This window comes from Mesoplodon bidens (assembly GCF_964165515.1).
Source record: "Mesoplodon bidens genome assembly, chromosome: 5".
Lineage (NCBI taxonomy): Eukaryota > Metazoa > Chordata > Mammalia > Artiodactyla > Ziphiidae > Mesoplodon > Mesoplodon bidens.
This window is the reverse complement of record NC_138161.1, coordinates 95,592,531-95,612,435: the sequence shown is the minus strand read 5'-3', so window position 1 is coordinate 95,612,435 and position 19,905 is coordinate 95,592,531. Positions and strand designations below refer to the sequence as shown.

At 40.4% G+C, this 19,905-nt stretch overlaps 1 protein-coding gene across 6 annotated transcripts in view; it reads left to right on the top strand.

Annotated features, from left to right (window-relative positions):
- GNB4 (G protein subunit beta 4) overlaps window positions 1-19,905 on the top strand; it is a 71,350-nt gene that overhangs the window by 5,577 nt on the left and 45,868 nt on the right. For 3 of the 6 annotated variants that reach the window (XM_081234764.1, XM_081234765.1, XM_081234762.1), the window contains exon 2: window positions 3,606-3,954. The exons of 1 other annotated variant lie outside the window; for it this stretch is intronic. The gene's annotated coding sequence lies outside the window, so the exon portion shown is untranslated. Of the gene's footprint in view, window positions 1-3,605; window positions 3,955-4,917; window positions 4,939-19,905 lie in introns of those variants that run through there. 2 more of the 6 variants (XM_081234763.1, XM_081234766.1) reach the window with 2 other exon arrangements.

Below are 19,905 nucleotides of genomic sequence, written 5' to 3'. Positions count from 1 at the left end.
CACATCCTTGAGGAACTCTGCTGCATATCCGATTAGAAAATTTCCGTTTAATATTTTTGAACTATTTTGTTGTAGTTGGAAGAAAACCTGTTACTTTAGTTCTATAAAGTATATTCCATGTATGTAATTTGGTCTCATCCTGAATACAATAGAATTGGAATGTATACAACTTATTCTATATGTATAGTTCTATAAAGTATTTTCCATGTATGTTCTATAAAGTATATTCCATGTATGTAATTTGGTCTCATCCTGAATACAATAGAATTGGAATGTATACAACATATACAACAAGGTAGTACTGGAATACTGTACACTTTGACGGTTCTGTTCTTCATAACGCACTTGGTGTTGTCTGACAGCAAAGCAGGCTCAGAAAAAAAATAGACTATTTCTAGGGTATGAGTTATTTATTTTATTTTATTTTTAATTTATTTTTGGCTGCTTTGGGTCTTTGTTGCTGCGCGTGGGCTTTCTCTAGTTGTGGCGAGTGGGGGCTTCTCTTCGTTGTGGTGCACGGGCTTCTCATTGCGGTGGTTTCTCTTGTTGCGAAGCATGGGCTCTAGGTGCACAGGGTTCAGTAGCTGTGGCTCCCGGGCTATAGAGCACAGGCTCCGTAGTTGTGGCGCACTGGCTTAGTTGCTCCACGGCATGTGGGATCTTCCCAGACCAGGGCTCGAACCTGTGCCCCCGCATTGGCAGGTGGATTCTTAATCACTGTGCCACCAGGGAAGCCCTGGGGTATGATTTAAAAGCAGAGGTTATGAACCTGTGGCACTGTGGATTTTAGGGTAGCTTGCTGAGAACAGGATTCAGATTCATCCAATAGAGGACCGAGAGCAGAGCTTCTCTGAACTTGGTCATAAGAGAGCAAAACACCTTGTAGAAGCAACTACAACTGAGTCCCAGAAAAATAATGATCACTCTTCTCCTTTCTATGATTCTGAGTAGGGCCTGAGGGTGGTTGGTATGAAGGTTATTTGAGTAAAACAAGTAGCCAGGTACCTTTATTCATTCATCTGCTCACTGAATAATTAGTAGGTGCAAGGTATTCTGTTAAACACCACAAAGAACACAAGGATGAAACAGACAGGGATTTTGTCTACAAAGGTTCTCTAGCAGGGACCCCACCATCCTCTTTTTTTTTTTTTTTGCAGTACGCGGGCCTCTCACTGTTGTGGCCTCTCCCGTTGCGGAGCACAGGCTCCAGATGCGCAGGCTCAGCGGCCATGGCTCACGGGCCCAGCCACTCCGCGGCATGTGGGATCTTCCCGGACCGGGGCACGAACCCATGTCCCCTGCATTGGCAGGCGGACTCTCAACCACTGCACCACCAGGGAAGCCCCCCATCCTCTTTTAATAGAATAGGATTTGACAACATGGGTGTAATGAGTTAGAAATCTAAATATCAGCCAGTGGCATCCAAACACATGAACACTGGGTTTAAATATTAGAAGCAGGCAGGATACATCATTACAATTGTCTACACAAATCTATGGGCTTCGAGAATATTAATAACACTTTCTTTCTTTCTCTTTCTTTTCTTTTTCTTCCTTCCTTTCTTCCTTCCCTCCCTCCTTCCTTCCTTCCTTCCTCTCTTTCTTTTTCTTTCTTTCTTTCCTTCTCTCTTTTTCTTTCTCCATGGATTGTGCTATCACTTGAAAAATTACTAATTGCTGGGTCACTTATATGCATCACTGTGCTTTTAGGAAATTATTCCTGCTAATGAAATTCTTTTCATCAGCTCTACTTTCAGATTTACAACACAGGCTTGTCCTTTAACAAGTAAGTGTTCCTTCCAGAAAAATGTGCAGCAGATGTGGCAAAACAGAAGTATAATATTCTTGGAAGTGAACTAGTTTGGATAATAAACTTTCCTTTCTTGTACTTTGACTTTATTCTTCTAGTCCACATCAAATTTTCAGGAAGGTTGAAGTGATCATTTTGTGTAATTTATTCTCAAGTCTTCAAATAATGGTCAGTAAAATTCCTGTAAACTATTTTCAGGTTTTTGTGTTTAGAAGCTGTTGATTTATATTTCCCCGAATCCTTTGTGGAATAGAATAACACAGTACTTTCCACTGGGTTTTCCTAAATACCAGCAACTTGTTTTTCAGCTAATAATCTTAACCCAACCACCTCTCAAAGACCTGTACAAGTGCCAGAGCACAAGAACAAGACAGAAAAGAATCTAAAAGAAAGTGGGCTTTGGAGTCAATCCAATCTAGATTCCATGTAAGGCTGAGACACTTACTGTGTATTCTATGTAAATTACTTAATCTCACTGAGCCTCAGTTTCTTTGTCTGTAAAATGGAGGTAGAATGCACACTGTAAAGTTAGGATGAGAATTAAGTACAATATAAGAAAGCAGGGAGCCTGGTACGTAATAGGAGTTCCTTAAATAATAATTTCCCTTTGCTTCCTCCGAAAAATGACAATGATAAAGTTCAGGCTTTAATCATTAAAACATATAAATAGTTACAGCTGCAAACTATTCAGGTCCCAATCAACTTTTCAGACACTGATATGTAGAAGATTTGGCATTTCTCCTCTTTCTTCTTAATGGAAACAAGCACCCCACATTAAGGAAAATGAAAATTTGGGGGAAAAAAACACCTATAATTTCATCACCCTAGCACCACAGCTGTTTCCATCTTTGTCATGGTCTGGCTTTTAAACAAAACGGTCACATTTTTCCACAGCTGCAGTCAGGGTGTGCTCATCATGAAGGTACTAAAAGATTTATTCCAGGTGATGGTGGGACGCTGCTGAAGAAGAAATGGAAGGCTGCGGAGGTGTTAAAGTTCTCTTAAGATATTGTTCAAACGTTTCTCCAGCACAAAAACTCCACAAAGAACTCCTCTGCAGTTGTCGTTACCCAGGGCTGTTTCTTTAAATTGTTTGACGTCAGAGCAGGAATGCTATAGCAACAGTCTGTCAAACTGGAATTAACTCAGAAGAAAGATGGGGGTGGGGAGAGGAAAATTGCTCCCGGGCGGTACTGACTTCAGAGGAAGCAAATTGGGTAGATGCATTCATTTTATGACATTTTAAACATAAAACACCCCTAGAAATCTAGAAAAATTCGGTTGCATATGATGTTTAACTCATGCAGAGATGAGCAACTTGACAGGGTTATCTGGAAGGCCCGGTTTCATCAGTGACAACAGTAACGATAACTTCCAAGCATTGATCATTTATTTAGAGGCAGGCTCTGTGCAAATGTTACCGCAGTTAAAATTTTCGCACCTTTTTGAGGCAGGTACAGTATCCTTATTTTGCCCATGATGAAACTGAGGCCCTGAGATGGTACACGGTCATACAACTAGGGACGGTAGAGCTGGGATTGCAATGCAGTTTTGTAAGACTCTGGGCTTCAGATTACTCTCTTACATTTAGAATTCCAGAATGTTAAACCTAAATGGGACCTTGAGGTCTTCTAAATCAGCCCCTCTATCCTGCCCACGAGCAAGCTGAGGCCTGTGCGGTGGCAGGAAGGAAACCGGCCACACCACTTGGGCGCTACTCAGAAGTGTGCTCCGGCGTCCAGGCGCCGAACCAAGAAAACGAAACTGCCCGGGAATAAATGTTTTTCTTCTTCTAGCAGGAAACGAGAGAGAAAATAGGAAGCAGACGCTCCGCTCCCCGCCAGCTGCTTTCGCCCCCCGCCCGGGCCGCGCACGCTCCAGGGTCTGCGCGCGTCCACGGCGCGTCCCCGCGGGCTCGCGCGCCTCGTGCCTCGCGCCTCGCGCCTCGAGCCACGTCCCCGCCCCGGCCCCGCGCCCGGCGGAGTTGGCTGCTGGGAGGCGCGGGCCTGGGTGTGGTCGGCGGATCTCGGCGGCGCTGGTCTCGGCGGTACTCTGCGCTCTGCAAGCCGGCTCCGCGCGCCAGGGGCTGCTGAGCGCCCAGCTGACCTCCGCACGCCAGTCCACGCGGGCCCAAGCTCCCTCCAGGTAGGCGGCGGCCGAGCTAGCTGCGGCTTGTCGGTGCGCCCCGCGGGGGCATCCCGGGCTTCCCGCGGGGGGCGTGAGGCGCGGCCGGCGGGGTCCTCCTGACTTGGGGACTGGGGACTCCGGGAGACGGACCCTGCCCGGGAGGGACGGGGCGGGCGCGCCTCGGTGGCGCTCCGCTCCGGTGCGGGGACCAGCCGCTCGGCCGCCGCTTCGGGCACTTCCTGGGCAGCGAGGGGGCGGTCTATGGTCCTTAGCCTCCAGACCCCCAGGTTCCTCTCCGCGCCCCGAGGCGCCCCGAGGCGCCTCCGGGGCACTGGAACGCGAGCTTGCGTTTGTCCCGAGAATAGCGGTTATTCAGGGCTTCCCAGAAGGGTTATTGGGTGGTGAGCGCTGGGAGAGATAAAAGTTCTCCACCGAGTGCTAAAAATGAGTCCAGTGGTTTCGTGTTAAATTTATTTTGTAAAGGATATGATGCCCAATATTTGGCGGGGGGAAGGAATTAAGGATTTTGAATACTTGTAAGTTCAGTACATGATAAAATGTTTTCCTTTTCTCTCCGCATTCTTTTTCTGCTTCAAAACACAAATGATTGCCTTGTATTGTATTTTGATATTTATTGCTCTTCGGCAGAGGAAGAATTTCCCAAAGTTTAAAAACAGACTTTCATTTGGTTATAGAAGCAGTGTTGTTATTTTGCATCTCTCTCTCTTCCCTTTTCTCCCACTCCTTCCTTTTCTCTTTTAGTAAAGGGTGTGGATGCATCTTTCCCCTTCCACAAGCAAAATAGCTCGGTCTGTGGATTAGCACCCTACTGGAAAGTTTTCTTAAGACGTTCGGCATTGAATTGTTGATGAATTCTAATCGTCTTGGTATTGCATACTGAGATTGTGACCTCTAAGTGCGTCTTCTAGAACAGAGGTAGAGCACACACTGCTTATTTAAGATGAAAGAGAAGTCATTTCTAGTCGGCGAGGAAAACGACGGGTAAAATTGTATGCTTTGTGTCTCATTGCCATTGCGCATTTTAAGGCTCTTCAGTGTGGGGCTTTGGCGTTATTACTGATTCTAGGCTCTGAAAGTTTATTGTATATTTCAGTATTTAGTTAAAGATCATTTTAAGAGTTTCCATGTTGCATTTTGGTTTGTAGATTAATTTGAAAGTGAAATAGAAACTTTTAAAACATTGCTTTATTGAACGTCCTTAATTCTCTTGTGTATACACATTTATAAAATTATAAAATTGGTTAATATGGCTTTTGATACATTTATGTTCATCTCTTTGTGAGCCATAGGCATTACTTAGGAGGTTATTCAGAGTCGTTGGTATTGCTTCTTTTATTATTTTCTCCAGTTTTATTGAGACATAATTGGCATATAACATTGTGTAAGTTTAAGGTGTACAACGTGATGATTTGATAGATATATAAATTGCAAAATGATTACCACAGTTAAAGTTAGTTAATACATCCATCGCCTTTGTGTGTATGTGTGTGTGTGACATTTAAGATTATTCTTTTAGCAACTTTCAAGTGTGCAGTACAGTATTGTTAACTGTAGTCACCATGTTGTACATTAAACCCCCAGAATTTATTCATCTTATAAATAAATTAATTAATTTTTGGCTGCTTTGGGTCTTCGTTGCGGTGGCTTCTCTTGTTTCGGAGCATGGGCTCTAGGCGTGCGGGCTTCAGTAGTTGTAGCACGCGGGCTCAGTAGTTGTGGCGCACAGGCTTAGTTGCTCTGCAGCATGTGGAATCTTCCCAGACCAGGGCTCGAACCCATGTCCCCTGCATTGGCAGGAGGATTCTTAACCACTGCACCACCAGGGAAGTCCCTAACTGGAAGTTTTTAACATTTGATCAACATCTCAGAATTGTTTCTTTTAAATCATTGGCACATTAGTATGTCAGCACGTATTTTTACACTTTAAAAATAGACTCTGGGACATTTTGAAAATTGAGAATTGGAACTACGTGTTGGACATTATTTTTGCCCTTACCAAATACTGCCTGAGATGGTGTGATTTCACTTATTTCTTTTAGGCATGTTATTGAAACACACTGTATAATTTCTTTACCTTGTTAATCTGCATTTATTATAGGAACTACTTATTAAGCATATGTTCTGGGCTAGGGGCAATTCTATACATTATTCTGTTTATATTCTACATTAACTTGGCAAAAGAGACATATCCAGTTCTACAGGTAAGAAAATTGTGGCTCTGAGATGTTAAGTAACTTGCCAGTGGTTATGTAGCTGTTAGGTAACTCAGTTGGGATTTAAGGCCAGACCGCTTTGTCTCTAAAGTTCATGTTCTTCCCTCTGCCACACTGACTTAGTGCCAGGACATGAGGAATAACCCTCAGTTACTCAATAGCATATTTGTAAATTTTCCAAGACGTGCCAGAGATGTGGGTTTGATTTTCTAACACGATCATTACTATCCATCTGTGTTACTACACAGATCCTCGTGTCAGCCATTCTCTTCTCACCTCTCTATTCCTGCTTAAATGTCTAGCTCAAAGTTCAAAACCTCCCTCTTGCCAGGGCAGAATTTCTTCTACTAATATTAATAGGTAGTGATAGCTTAATTATCCTTCCAAAATAATAACCCCGTTTTATGTGGGTTCTCTAGAGCCATAGGTATAACTAATTTGGAAGGTTACAAACAGGATGGCAGTCTATTTTGGAATATGGGAACCTTTTGATATCCCTCAAATTTAAACCAGAAGTTATTTTGATAGATATTTCTTTCTGCAGGTATCCCATCCCTTCTCCACCTTCAATTTCAGTTTCTGTGGAATCATTTACATTATAATACAAACATTCTGTTATGTCTTCCATCTTAAAATTCTTTCTTGATCCAGTATGCTGTCCCATTTCTCTGTTCCACATTGAGAAAGCATAATCTTTTGATAGAACAAAAATAGAGAAGAGGTAACCAGAAACTAATTAGCTACCTGTAGGGGGTGGGTAGGAACTGAGTAAAAGGGATGGTGGAGGGAATGGCATTGCTCTGATTATACCTTTTTGTGTAGTTATGAGCTTTGGAAACTTGGTAATGTTTTATATGTTCAAAAATGAAATTAACAGAGTTGGGAGAAAAAAGCCTCCAAAATTGAATACAAACAGCAACAGATGAACTAACTGTATTTTAGTGAATAATGTAAACTCTCAGAAGAAAAAAAATGAATCCAAGTAAGTTTTTAACACAGGACTTTGACCTAAAGGTGAAAGGACTGCCAACAACAAAAACAAAAAACCTTGAATCATGTGTAGTAGGCTGTTATCTATAGTGTAGAGATATAGCAGTTCTGAAACTATTTCGTGTGTATTGTAGGATTGAGCAAATGAGTAAATTCATTGCTATTTTGAGAGCTAGGGTTTTCACTGTGGGAGAAGGGAAATAAAAAATATGAAACAGAAGAAGGCAATGAAGACCTCTATGGTGTTGGATTGGAATTAGAGTTATACATATGAACTCATGATTAAAATGTACCTACATTCATACAGACATGCATATAATTCCTAGCTCTGTCTGATGAAAGGGCTAGAAGTAATGACACCCTAGTAGCAGTGAACACAACCAGTGCACAGACCTAAATGGCTGGTTTGAGAGCTGGGGAAGGGAAAGTATAAGATGAGCCTAGAACACAAAGTAAGGAAGGGTTCAAAAAAATAAGGGGGGCATGTCAAAGGGATGTAGGAACTAGCTTGAACAGCCAAATCTGGGAAAATTTGAGCATCAAAATGAATAATAATAGTAGTGTCTTATAACCCACTGAATGAAATCAGAATCCACAAGTCCATAATAAATAAATAAAATAAGAAAAAGGGAAAAACTGTTCCTGGTAGACCACCAATAAAAACTGTAGAAGGAACAATAGAGTTAGAAAAGTCACTAGTTTGCAACCATCATGATAATACTGATTCAGGCAAGTGTTACTAATAGAGAAAGGTCGATGAGGAAAAGGGTATTACTACCATTTCCAGTGATCTCTCTGGAGATTAACAACCAAGGGGAAGACAGTAACTTCACAGTGGAGAAATCTGGCAGATACCACTTCAGTCAAGTGATCAAAATTAACATCACCAGTAGTGGGATAAACATGTTCCTTTTAACCCTCTTGCCTTGTTGGTGGGAATGTACATTGATACAGCTACTATGGAGAACAGTATGGAGGTTCCTTAAAAAACTAAAAATAGAATTACCATATGATCCAGCAATCCAACTACTGGGCATATACCCTGAGAAAACCATAATTCAAAAAGAGTCATGTACCACAGTGTTCACTGCAGCTCTATTTACAGTAGCCAGGACATGGAAGCAACCTAAGTGTCCATCGACAGGTGAATGGATAAAGATGTGGCACATATATACAATGGAATATTACTCAGCCATAAAAAGAAACAAAACTGAGTTATTTGTAGTGAGGTAGATGGACCTAGAGTCTGTCATACAGAGTGAAGTAAGTCAGAAAGAGAAAAACAAATACGTATGCTAACACATATATATGGATTCTAAAAAAAAAAATCGTTCTGAAGAACCTAGGGGCAGGACAGGAATAAAGATGCAGACATAGAGAATGCACTTGAGGACACGGGGAGGGGGAAGGGTAAGCTGGGACAAAGTGAGAGAGTGGCATGGACATATATACACTACCAAACGTAAAATACATAGCTAGTGGGCACCAGCCGCATAGCACAGGGAGATCAGCTTGGTGCTTTGTGACCACCTAGAGGGGTGGGATAGGGAGGGTGGGAGGGAGACACAAGAGGGAGGAGATACGAGGGTATATGTATATGTATATGTATAGCTGATTCACTCTGTTATAAAGCAGAAACTAACACACTATTGTAAAGCAATTATACTCCAATAAAGATGTTAGAAAAAAAATGTTCCTTTTGACATGCTTGAAATAGGGATGTCATTACTTTTCTGTGGTATTTCTAAAATGCGTAACCAAAATCTAATCACAAGGAAACAGTTGAGGGACCTTAACTGAGGATTGTTCTACCAAGTAACTGGCTTGTACTCTTCCAACATGTTACTGTCATGAAAGACAAAGAAAGGCAAAGGAACTGTTCCAGATTAAAGGAAGTTCAGGAGACCTGTCAGTTAAATGCAATGCATAATCCTGGATTGGATCTTGGGTTTTGGGAAATCCAGTTACTTTAAGAACATTATGGGGATGTTGGCAAAACTTGAATATTAAATATTAAACTTGAATATGTACTGAATATTAAATAATATTGTATCAAATTTAACATGTTAAATTTCCTGAATTTGATAATTGTACTGTAGTTATGTAGGAAAATGCCCTTGTTCTTAGAAGATACACAGTGAATTATTTAGGAGTAAAGGGTCAAAATATCTTCAATTTACTCTCAAATGGATAAGCAATAATAATTATTACATACAGAGAGAGCAATAAAGCAAATGTGGCAAATGTTAACAACTGGTGAATCTAGGTGAAGGGAATAAGGGTATTCACTATATTAAAATTTTCAACCTTAAGTTTGAAATTCCAAAAACATGGGAAGTTAAAACTTCAAAAACTAATAAAGCTACTTAGTGTCCAAAAATCTTGGAAAGATTCCATGTAGGCTGTATCTACTTCTCAACTCCTCCTCTCCCTCTTCTTCTGAACCTACTCCAGGGACTTTATCCTTCCTATGCCACAAAACCATTCAAGGTCACCAGGGATGTCAGTCTTGCCAAGTTAGATCTCTCAGCCACGTTTGACACAAGTGATAGATAACTCCTTCCTTATTGAAGACATTTTTTCCCTTGACTTCCAGGACACTAACTCTGATTTTCATCCTGCCTCACTGGCTGTGGCTTCTTATTCTTTTCCAACTCAGTAAATGGTATCACTATCCACCCAGTTGCTCAGTTTAAAACTCCTTACAGTTATCCTGATTGACTCATCCTATATCTGTTCCTCCATTGGCAAGTATTAGGGCCTCTAACTTAAGAATGATTCCAAATGTGTCTGTTTTTCATCACCTCCACTGCCACTACCCTTGTGTCAAACCACCATCTTTCCTGGTCCAGACTACTGTAGTAGTGCCTAGCTGGTCTTTCAGCTTTCAGTGTCTGTGTCCCCTAGCAGCCAGCATGAACTTTAAAAGGTATGAATCAAATCAGATTTTATCTCCCAGTCATCAGAACACATTACTGTTAGATGAAAACTGAAGTTTTTATTATGGCCAGGAGGTCTACATGATCACATGGTTGGGCTCTTGCCCACCTCTATTATATCTTCTGCTTTGCTTACTCCCCTCCAGCCTTACTCTACTCTCTCCCGTTGATTCAGTTTGCCAGGTTAATTTCTGCCTCAGGGCCTTTGCATTTATCAATACTATTTCTTGTACCTGGAATGCTCTTCTCCATTTAAGGCATGGCTCATTCCTTCATTTCATTCAGGTCTTTACTTAGATTAATTTATTTAAAAATAGCCTTCCTGGTCACCCTCTAACTTCTTGCAGGGTTTTTTTCCCCCTGCATAGTACTTATCTGTACTTGAAATTGTTATTTATTCACGAGCTTTATAATCTCCTCCTAGACAAATATAGAATAAAGCTCCATGACCACGGGAAACTCTGTTTTGTTTACTGCTGAAACCCTGGAGCCTGGAATGTGCCAGGCATGTGGTTGGAATTCAGATATTTGTTGAATGAATGAATAAATGCATGAATTAATATTTGCCAACGTTCTGGCTGTATTTTATTTAACGCTATTGCAATTGGAGAAGACTGTCTCAGAGAATCCCATAACATCGGTGCTGTTTTTTGGTGACACTGCTCCAGGTTTTCTGGAAGCTAACAAGTTATCAGCTTTGTGTTTCACGACTTCATCTTTCTTTTGTCTGCCCTCTGGTGGAGGGAGTACTACTAAGCAGGAGATAGTAGAGTAGGTCAGTAGGAAGAAATAAAAGTGGATGAGTCTTGATCACAAACTGGATAATTAACTTTTAAATTACAAAGATTTGAAAATTTAAATTTTAGGTAAGCCTCAAAATTAACCATAATAAGGTTGGAAAGAATGAAAAGAAAACTGGCAGTAATTAGATTTAAAGAACTATCTGGCTTAGGATGAAAAATAAAACTAGCTCCAAAATGTTTTGATTACTTAAAATAATTTCTGCTTAAATATAATTCTTCTCTTAAAATATTTTTAACATTTTTCCATCTTTAGTTCAAAGACATCTTTTTCTCAACTGTACTAATAATTTCAGCTAACCTTTGTTGACTTTTCCAGTTGTCAGTTAACATATGCCAGGGGAAAAGCCAGTATTCAAACCCCAACAGTTGGGTACTAGAGGCAGCACTCTTAACTACTGTGCTTCAGTACAGCCTTCCTACTAATGTCCTGTGAATGGTACAGGCACCAAAGAATTTCCTTTGGTGTAATAGTTATGAATAACGACAATAAAAATGCTTGATAAGGGGAATTCTCTGGCAGTCCAGTGGTTAGGACTCCCGTGCTTCCACTGCAGGGGGCACGGGTTCAATCCCTGGTCGGGCAGCACAGCCAAAAAAAGAAAAAAAAAAGCTTGATAAGTTCACAGCATGTGTTCCTCAATACCACTTTCCTAGTGTGCATTATGGAGAGCTTTTTCTTACAGAATTTCTGACAACTATATCTTATTTAATCTGTTTTGAAGTAGAAATCACATTAAATGATTTCAACACTTGTGTACTATTGACTTGCTAAAATAATATAAAGTTTCTCTTAATGTCCATATTTAACATTTAAGGCAATATACAGTTTTAAAATTTATTCCCCAGTTTTGCCTTTAGCTCTCCAGTTGATTTATTTATTTATTTAAAAAAATTTTTTTAATTAGTTTCTGCTTTATAACAAAGTGAATCAGTCATACATATACATCTGTTCCCACATCCCTTCCCTCATGCATCTCCCTCCCTCCCACCCTCCCCATCCCACCCCTCCAGGCGGTCACAAAGCACCGAGCTGATCTCCCTGTGCTCTGCGGCTGCTTCCCACTATCTATCTACCTTACGTTTGGTAGTGTATACACGTCCATGCCTCTCTTTCGCCTTGTCACAGCCCACCCTTCCCCCTCCCCATATCCTCAAGTCCATTCTCAAGTAGGTCTGCGTCTTCATTCCCGTTTTGCCCCTAGGTTCTTCATGACATTTTTTTTTTTAATTCCGTATATACGTGTTAGCATACGGTATTTGTCTTTCTCTTTCTGACTAACTTCACTCTGTATGACAGACTCTAGGTCTATCCACCTCATTACAAATAGCTCAGTTTCGTTTCTTTTTATGGCTGAGTAATATTCCATTGTATATATGTGCCACATCTTCTTTATCCATTCATCCGATGATGGACACTTAGGTTGTTTCCAGCTCCGGGCTATTGTGAATAGAGCTGCAATGAACATTTTGGTACATGTCTCTTTTTGAATTATGGTTTTCTCAGGGTATATGCCCAGTAGTGGGATTGCTGGGTCATATGGTAGTTCTATTTGTAGTTTTTTAAGGAACCTCCATACCGTTCTCCATAGTGGCTGTACCAATTCACATTCCCACCAGCAGTGCAAGAGTGTTCCCTTTTCTCCACACCCTCTCCAGCATTTATTGTTTCTAGATTTCTCTTTTTTTTTTTTAATTAGTTTCTGCTTTATAACAAAGTGAATCAGTCATACATATACATCTGTTCCCACATCCCTTCCCTCATGCATCTCCCTCCCTCCCACCCTCCCCATCCCACCCCTCCAGGCGGTCACAAAGCACCGAGCTGATCTCCCCGTGCTCTGCGGCTGCTTCCCACTGTCTATCTACCTCACATTTGGTAGTGTATATATGTCCATGCCTCTCTCTCGCTTTGTCACAGCTTACACTTCCCCCTCCCCATATCCTCAAGTCCATTCTCAAGTAGGTCTGTGTCTTTATTCCCATTTTACCCCTAGGTTCTTCATGACATTTTTTTTTTAATTCCATATATATGTGTTCTCTAGTTGTGGAGAGCAGGGGCTATTCGTTGCGGTGCGCAGGCTTCTCATTGCTGTGGCTTCTCTTGTTGTGGAGCACAGGTCCTAGGCACGCAGGCTTCAGTAGTTGCGGCACGTGGTCTCAGTAGTTGTGGCTCACAGGCTCTAGAGCACAGGCTCAGTAGTTATGGCACACAGGCTTAGTTGCTCCGTGGCATGTGGGATCTTCCCAGACCAGGACTTGAACCCAGGTCCTCTGCATTGGCAGGCGGATTCTTAACCACTGCGCCACCAGGGAAGCCCCAGTTGATTTATTTTTATAATTTTTGGTTATATAAACAATTGGGTAATGACTGTCTTTAAACATTCATTCTTACCTCTTCAAAAATACCATGTTTTTATTATTTATTTATTTATTTATTTATTTTTAAAATTTATTTTTGGCTGTGTTGGGTCTTCGTTGCTGCACGCGGGCTTTCTCTAGCTGCATCGAGCGGGGGCTACTCTTCGTTGTGGTGCGCGTGCTTCTCATTGTGGTGGCTCCTCTTGTTGTGGAGCACAGGCTCTAGGCGCACGGGCTTCAGTAGTTGTGGCAGGTGGGCTCAGTAGTTGTGGCTCGCGGGCTCTAGAGCTCAGGCTCAGTAGTTGTGGCGTACGGGCTTAGTTGCTCCGTGGCAGGTGAGATCTTCCCGGACCAGGGCTCGAACCCGTGTCCCCTGCATTGGCAGGTGGATTCTTAACCACTGCGTCACCAGGGAAGTCCTACCATGTTTTTAGAAGCCGTACTTTCTCTTCTTCATCATCTAATTTGTAATACATTTCTAGCTATAGAGAAATTTATAGAATCTGTATCATAAAGTGAGAACACTACTTTGGTAGGGACAAAGATGAGGACAGTGGTTCCTGTGCTCAAAGTGCTAATAACCTCTGGGCTCTTACATAGGAAGTTTTGGTATTTTTGTTATGATGACATTTACCAATGGCTTGACTCCATTTTTTTCCCCTTCAATTTTTATGAGTTCCCCACCTAAACACCGTTAGTCAGGAATTGTTTAAAATATGAAAATTGGACGTTAACTCTTCAGTTTGTGAAATTAAAACCCCAGTAATGCAACTTAAGCTGAATGAGGCTCTGTTGTACAACTGGCATGTGACATAGATTATATTGATACATTGTATTTAGGATAATTAACAAGGCTTATAATGTCCAGTTTTATAAGGAAATAATTTGAAACATTTTTTACTTTCTAGGCTTCTGTAAATTAAATTATGTATTTAAATGGAAAAATGGTAGACAGCTAATTACTTAAGGAAATTGAAATTTGTCAACAAGGGATCTTCATTATGTGAATTGCTTACTAAATGTGCCCCTAGGGAAGTGGTTGGGAGAGAATAAACTTTTTGAAAAATGTGGTCTCCTTGTCATTTGGTGTAAAAAAGCAAAAGCAGTTGGTATTTTTAAAGTTTTAATAGATATCAGTTTTCATGGTTATATTAACCTTTACTTTTGGGAATTAAACTTTATCAACAAGGGATTTTATTATGTTTATTAATTATTAATGTGCCACTAAGGAAGATTTTGGGGGAAAATGAATTTAAAAACACACACAGGGCTTCCCTGGTGGCGCAGTGGTTGAGAGTCTGTCTGCCTGCCGACGCAGGGCACACGGGTTCGTGCCCCGGTCCGGGAAGATCCCACATGCCGCGGAGCGGCTGGGCCCGTGAGCCATGGCCGCTGAGCCTGCGTGTCCAGAGCCCGTGCTCCGCAACGGGAGAGGCCACAACAGTGAGAGCCAGCGTACCGCAAAAAAACCCCAAAAAACAAACACGCACACAAAGACTCCTCCATGCCTTAAGATATAAAAAAGGAGAGAAATGTTTGCATGTAAATTTCCCCCATGGTTATAACTAATCTTTCCATGAGGGAACATCTGTGTATAGTTTCTAGAGATGATAGAGAGACAGGTTATGAAGGGATTGTGAAGCGTCAGGAGCAGTGTGTGTTTCCTTAAGGCTGCTGAAGGGCAGTATTGGTGTATGTGATAGTGAGTGTGGCAGGATGAAAACATCAATAGGACAGTCTGAGCAGTAGACTAAAACTGTATGCAACTACAATGTAAATGTAACTAAAAGTGAGGACACTGTTCAAGCCACCTGGTGGAGATAAACTCTCTGTTGATTGATGGATTTTGAGGATATTAGTTGTAGGAGTAGGGAGCTGGGGATGGAGTGGAGTTGCAAATAGTTAGTGTAGGTTATTAATTAGCTGTTAGTCTAAACCCAAGAGAGCAATCAGATGACATTTTGGTAAAGAAAGTGTGATTCTGAAGTAGCGTTGGTGGATATCTGTTCATCTCAGATCAACATCATATAAGTACACTTGCTTCTTAATTAGTAAAACTAACAAAGTTTTACCTCATGCATAGGCATTATAGCTTTATGTTAGAAAGAATGAAATCTGCCCTGGGAGAAGGGCACTGAGTGCTATACTCTATTTCGACTTATTATTGGTAATTTTAAGATATTTTACTTTTATTAAAACTGAACATACGGAATTGTAGCTACCTTTCTATGAATATGTTAATTACACAAGTCACGTTTTGTGCTATCAAGCCAACTCAGCAAATGAGTTAGATCATGATTGATGCCTGCTAGGCACTCATAAAAATTTGTTGGATGAAATTCTGATGTATCCAACATTCATATTTTCATCCTTTAGCAGTGGGATTAATTTAAAAAAATTTTTAGATATAATCAAGAGTAATATGTAATCAGGTCTGGTGAGTTTGTGTTGTTTCTGGTAAAACAAAAGCAAATTATGTGACTTTAAAGGGTATAAGACTTTGTGACTTAGTGGTACAGAGATGAACCATACATGGTCCTATCAAAAAAATCCAAGAGGTGATAACATTTGAGTGAAGTCATATGAGAAAAGACAGGCTGACAAGGATATGATCTGTGATGTACATAATCATCATTCATTTTCCTAATGTTTAGTTCACAAAGCTTTGGAAATACTAAAACTGGAGGCGTTGCAACTTAGAGAAAGTAGTTTGAGGACTAAGTAAAAGGAAATACCCTCCTATTTTACATCTCTGACAGCGAATTTATAGAACTGGTTACTTTAAGAGGTTGTACAGCTAAAAATACAAGCGTACTGCAAGTGGTTTCAGTGGATTCACACAGTGGTTTTGGAATGTATTGCATTTAGTTTGAGGGAAATCCTTAGTATGTTGAGTTCAGTCACATTCTCATGAAACATTTGGTTTTGGTGACATAACACTCTAAATATGTGCAGTATTGTGGCACTTACATCCTAGTGTAATTATTGTCTTTCTTGTGAGAAGATGAATTTTTCTGATTGGGATGGGTCAGTTCTTGTGTCTGGTGCAGGGTAGGTGTTAAATACATGTTTGTTGAGTGGAAGAGTAAATCACATGATGATTTGAATTGACAGCAGTTGGCATAGTGCTCATTTATTATGTACTTCGGACTAGAGATAAAAATAATAGGAAATGCAGGGAGAAAACTCTTTTTTTGAAAGCCTTCCCAAAATGTTAAATGGAAAAAAGCTAAACCTATTCACTTAAATTTTCCATTGTATCTCTCTCTCTATATGTATGTGGGAATTTAAAAGGGATACACTAAAAAGAACAGAAGCATATCCACTTTATATTTAAAACATGTACTCTGCATCAGGTTTTCATGTAGTACTTGATATTACAGTAGTTTTAGTTTTTGTTAGCTTTGCCTCAAGACTTCTTCCCCTTCTTTTCCCTTTCCTTGATTAAGGATAATTTTTTAATTAAAATTTTAATTTAATTTTAATTTAAAAATCAAACTCAAAGAACTTAGGGTTAAACACAGCTTTTTTAAATGGCAAATAGTCTTAAGACATTGCAGATGTCTCACATTTAATTTATAACACAAATGTAAAAAATGTGTAGGAACGAAACAACAAAATCCATTTGCTTTTAATTTCATGAATTTCTATTCTTTAAAAAAAATTTTATGCATGATACTTTTTGGGGTCATGGAATTTACCATCTCAGTTTAGATTTCTGCAACAATGACATGGCCTGTTCAATGATAGTGCCTCAAATTATTATCCAAGGTGTTCACCACAAGTGGATCTGTTTATGACACTTAGATAAAGAACTTGGTTTCTTGTTGATTGATTTATAACTATGTGTAGACTGATCCTGTTATGCCTTGTTAAGAAAACTTAATCACAAGTGGGGTTTTTTTTTGTTTTAAAGAAAAATATATAAAAGTCAGTTTTGGCATTTCATAATCCAAGTTCCTTTTTTAGTTAATTCCAAGGATACACGAAACACTGTTTTCTTCGGGGTATTTTCTCATATACTTTGCTACTTTAACAAAGATTAATACATTTAAGACTTGAATTTTAAAAAATTGTTTTCAAGTATCTGTCTTTTCAGGTGACATGGGTATTTCAACATAGAAGATAGCTTGGTTCTTAAGTTGTCCTTTTCAATCCTGGTGTTTATTTCATTCTTATATTTCTTAAAGGGTAAAGCAAGACCAAATACAAGTAGATTATTTTAAAGGAGGCAATGGCTGCCAAAAAAAAAAAAGAAAGAAAATAAAGATTTTACCAGATGCATTGTTTCCCTTGAGGAAAGGGAAGATAACACCTGAAATACGTCAAGGAATTGTTAATGATTTCTTTGTAAAAAAATATTTTAAGGTGTGAGTGTTGAAATAGGAAATGTATATGTAAACTTCTGTTTTTTTCCTGTTGCGTCTTTTCTCATTCCCAAGCTATCCTTCAGAAAAATAAAACTAAAAAATTTCATAATTCAGATATGGGAAATAGTTTTGCTCTATTATTTATTTATTTATTTATTTTTGTCTGTGTTGGGTCTTCTTTGAGGTGCGCGGGCTTCTCATTGTGGTGGCTTCTCCCGTTGCGGAGCACAGGTCTAGGCATACAGGCTCAGTAGCTGTGGCACGTGGGCTCAGCAGCCGTGGCTCGCAGGCTCAGCAGCTGTGGTGCACAGGCTTAGTTGCTCTGCGGCATGTGGGATCTTCCCGGACCAAGGCTCCAACCCATGTCCCCTACATTGGCAGGCGGATTCTTAACCACTGCGCCACCAGGGAAGTCCAGTTTTGCTCTATTTTTAAAACTAATTGGAATGGGAATGATTTCTTTCTGTAATTATGTATTCCATCTATTATCCTAATTTTTTTTAAGTATCTAGGTGTTGTGTTTGACCAGGAAGATAATATAAATGCCATTTAGTTTTTTAGGAACTTCTTAATAAATGAACACACACCCTTGAGGTTTCCTCCAATCCAGTGGTTTTAGACAAGAGTTTAGACCTGTGGTTCTCAGACTCCAGGAGGCATCAGAATCACCTGGAGTGCTTGTTAACCACAGATTGCTGGACTCCACCTTCAGAGTCTCTGGTTCTTTAGGCCTGACAAAGGGCCTAAAAGTTTGCATTTCCAGCAAGGTCCTCAGTGATGCTGATGCTACTGGTCCCCACCTTCTGAGAACTAATGATTAGGCTATTTGGTTAAATTAGTGGTTCTCAACCATGTTTCTTCCCTTACACACCTGATTGATATAACATTAATAATGCCCCAATCCAGGAGTCACGGCATTGGAGTGGGATGGGCAAGGTGCTGTTGGGAGAGTCAGGTATTGAGATCTTCAGGAGGTGGGTGTAGTTTGAGATAGCCCCCTTTTTAAAAAATTAATTTATTAATTAATTTATTTTTGGCTGCGTTGGTTCTTCATAGCTGCACACAGGCTTTCTCTAGTTGCAGCAAGCAGGAGCTACTCTTCGTTGCGGTGCGCGGGCTTCTCATTGTGGTGGCTTCTCTTGTCGCGGAGCATGGGCTCTAGGTGCACGGGCTTCAGTAGTTGCGGCACGTGGGCCCTAGAGCACATGGGCTTCAGTAGTTGTGGAGTGCGGGCTCAGTAGTTGTGGCTTGTGGGCTCTAGAGCACAGGCTCAGTAGTTGTGGTGCACGGGCTTAGTTGCCCTGTGGCATGTGGGATCTTCCTGGACCAGGGCTCGAACCCGTGTCCCCTGCATTGACGGGCAGATTCTTAACCACTGAGCCACCAGGGAAGTCCCTGAGATAGCCCTTTAAATGATTGGATGTTTTCTGTCCTATCCTCTCCCCCTCTGAATCTTCCTCCTCCACGCTCGTTAGAGAGTCCTAGTCTATAAGTAAGGGTGCAAACGGGGTAGAGGTAGTTTAGGTCCTCTCCCAGCAAACTTATACCTTCTAGAGTCAGGGAGGAAGCTTCAGTGCTTCTCAAGGAGCTGAGGAGAGAAAGAGGAGGTTACATTGCAGGAGAATTGGGATGCTGAGGCCATGAACAGAATTCTTTGTGGTAATAATTTTATTTTCCTTTTTTGTTTAAAGTATTATTGTGTTATATCTATTGATCCATCAACAGATACAAATATTGGCCTGAGTCATGTTTATGATTATACCTTCTTCTATTTACCTTGTTGGGCCAAATTAGCTCTGACTTAAAGTTCCAAGGACGTTTTGTTAATGTGTGTTATTTAATCCCTAAAACAATCACTTGGGTGTAGACATTAGTGTCTCCACTGTACAGATGAGGGAATTGAGACTCAGAAGTTAAACAGTTTCTGGAATCACACAGTAAGTATAGTCATACTCCAACTCTCATTAGGTTGTGTGAACTTGGGTGAGGTTCATAACCTCCAAAACATGTAGTTTCCTCATCTGTAAAATGAGGATGATATTAGTACTTACCTTTTGAGGTTAATTTGAGGTCGTTAAATGAGTTACTGTGAAGAGTTGTGAACAGTGCGTGACACATAGTAAGTGCTTAATAAATGTCATCTCTTGGTTGGCTAAATACTAAGTATCTTTTAACATCAGGGGTCATCCAGGTAATCCTCCTCTTATATATTATAGGTCAAGAATCTCATACCAGCTTATGTGGTTCTGTGTGCCACAAGGGTTGAGAATCATGG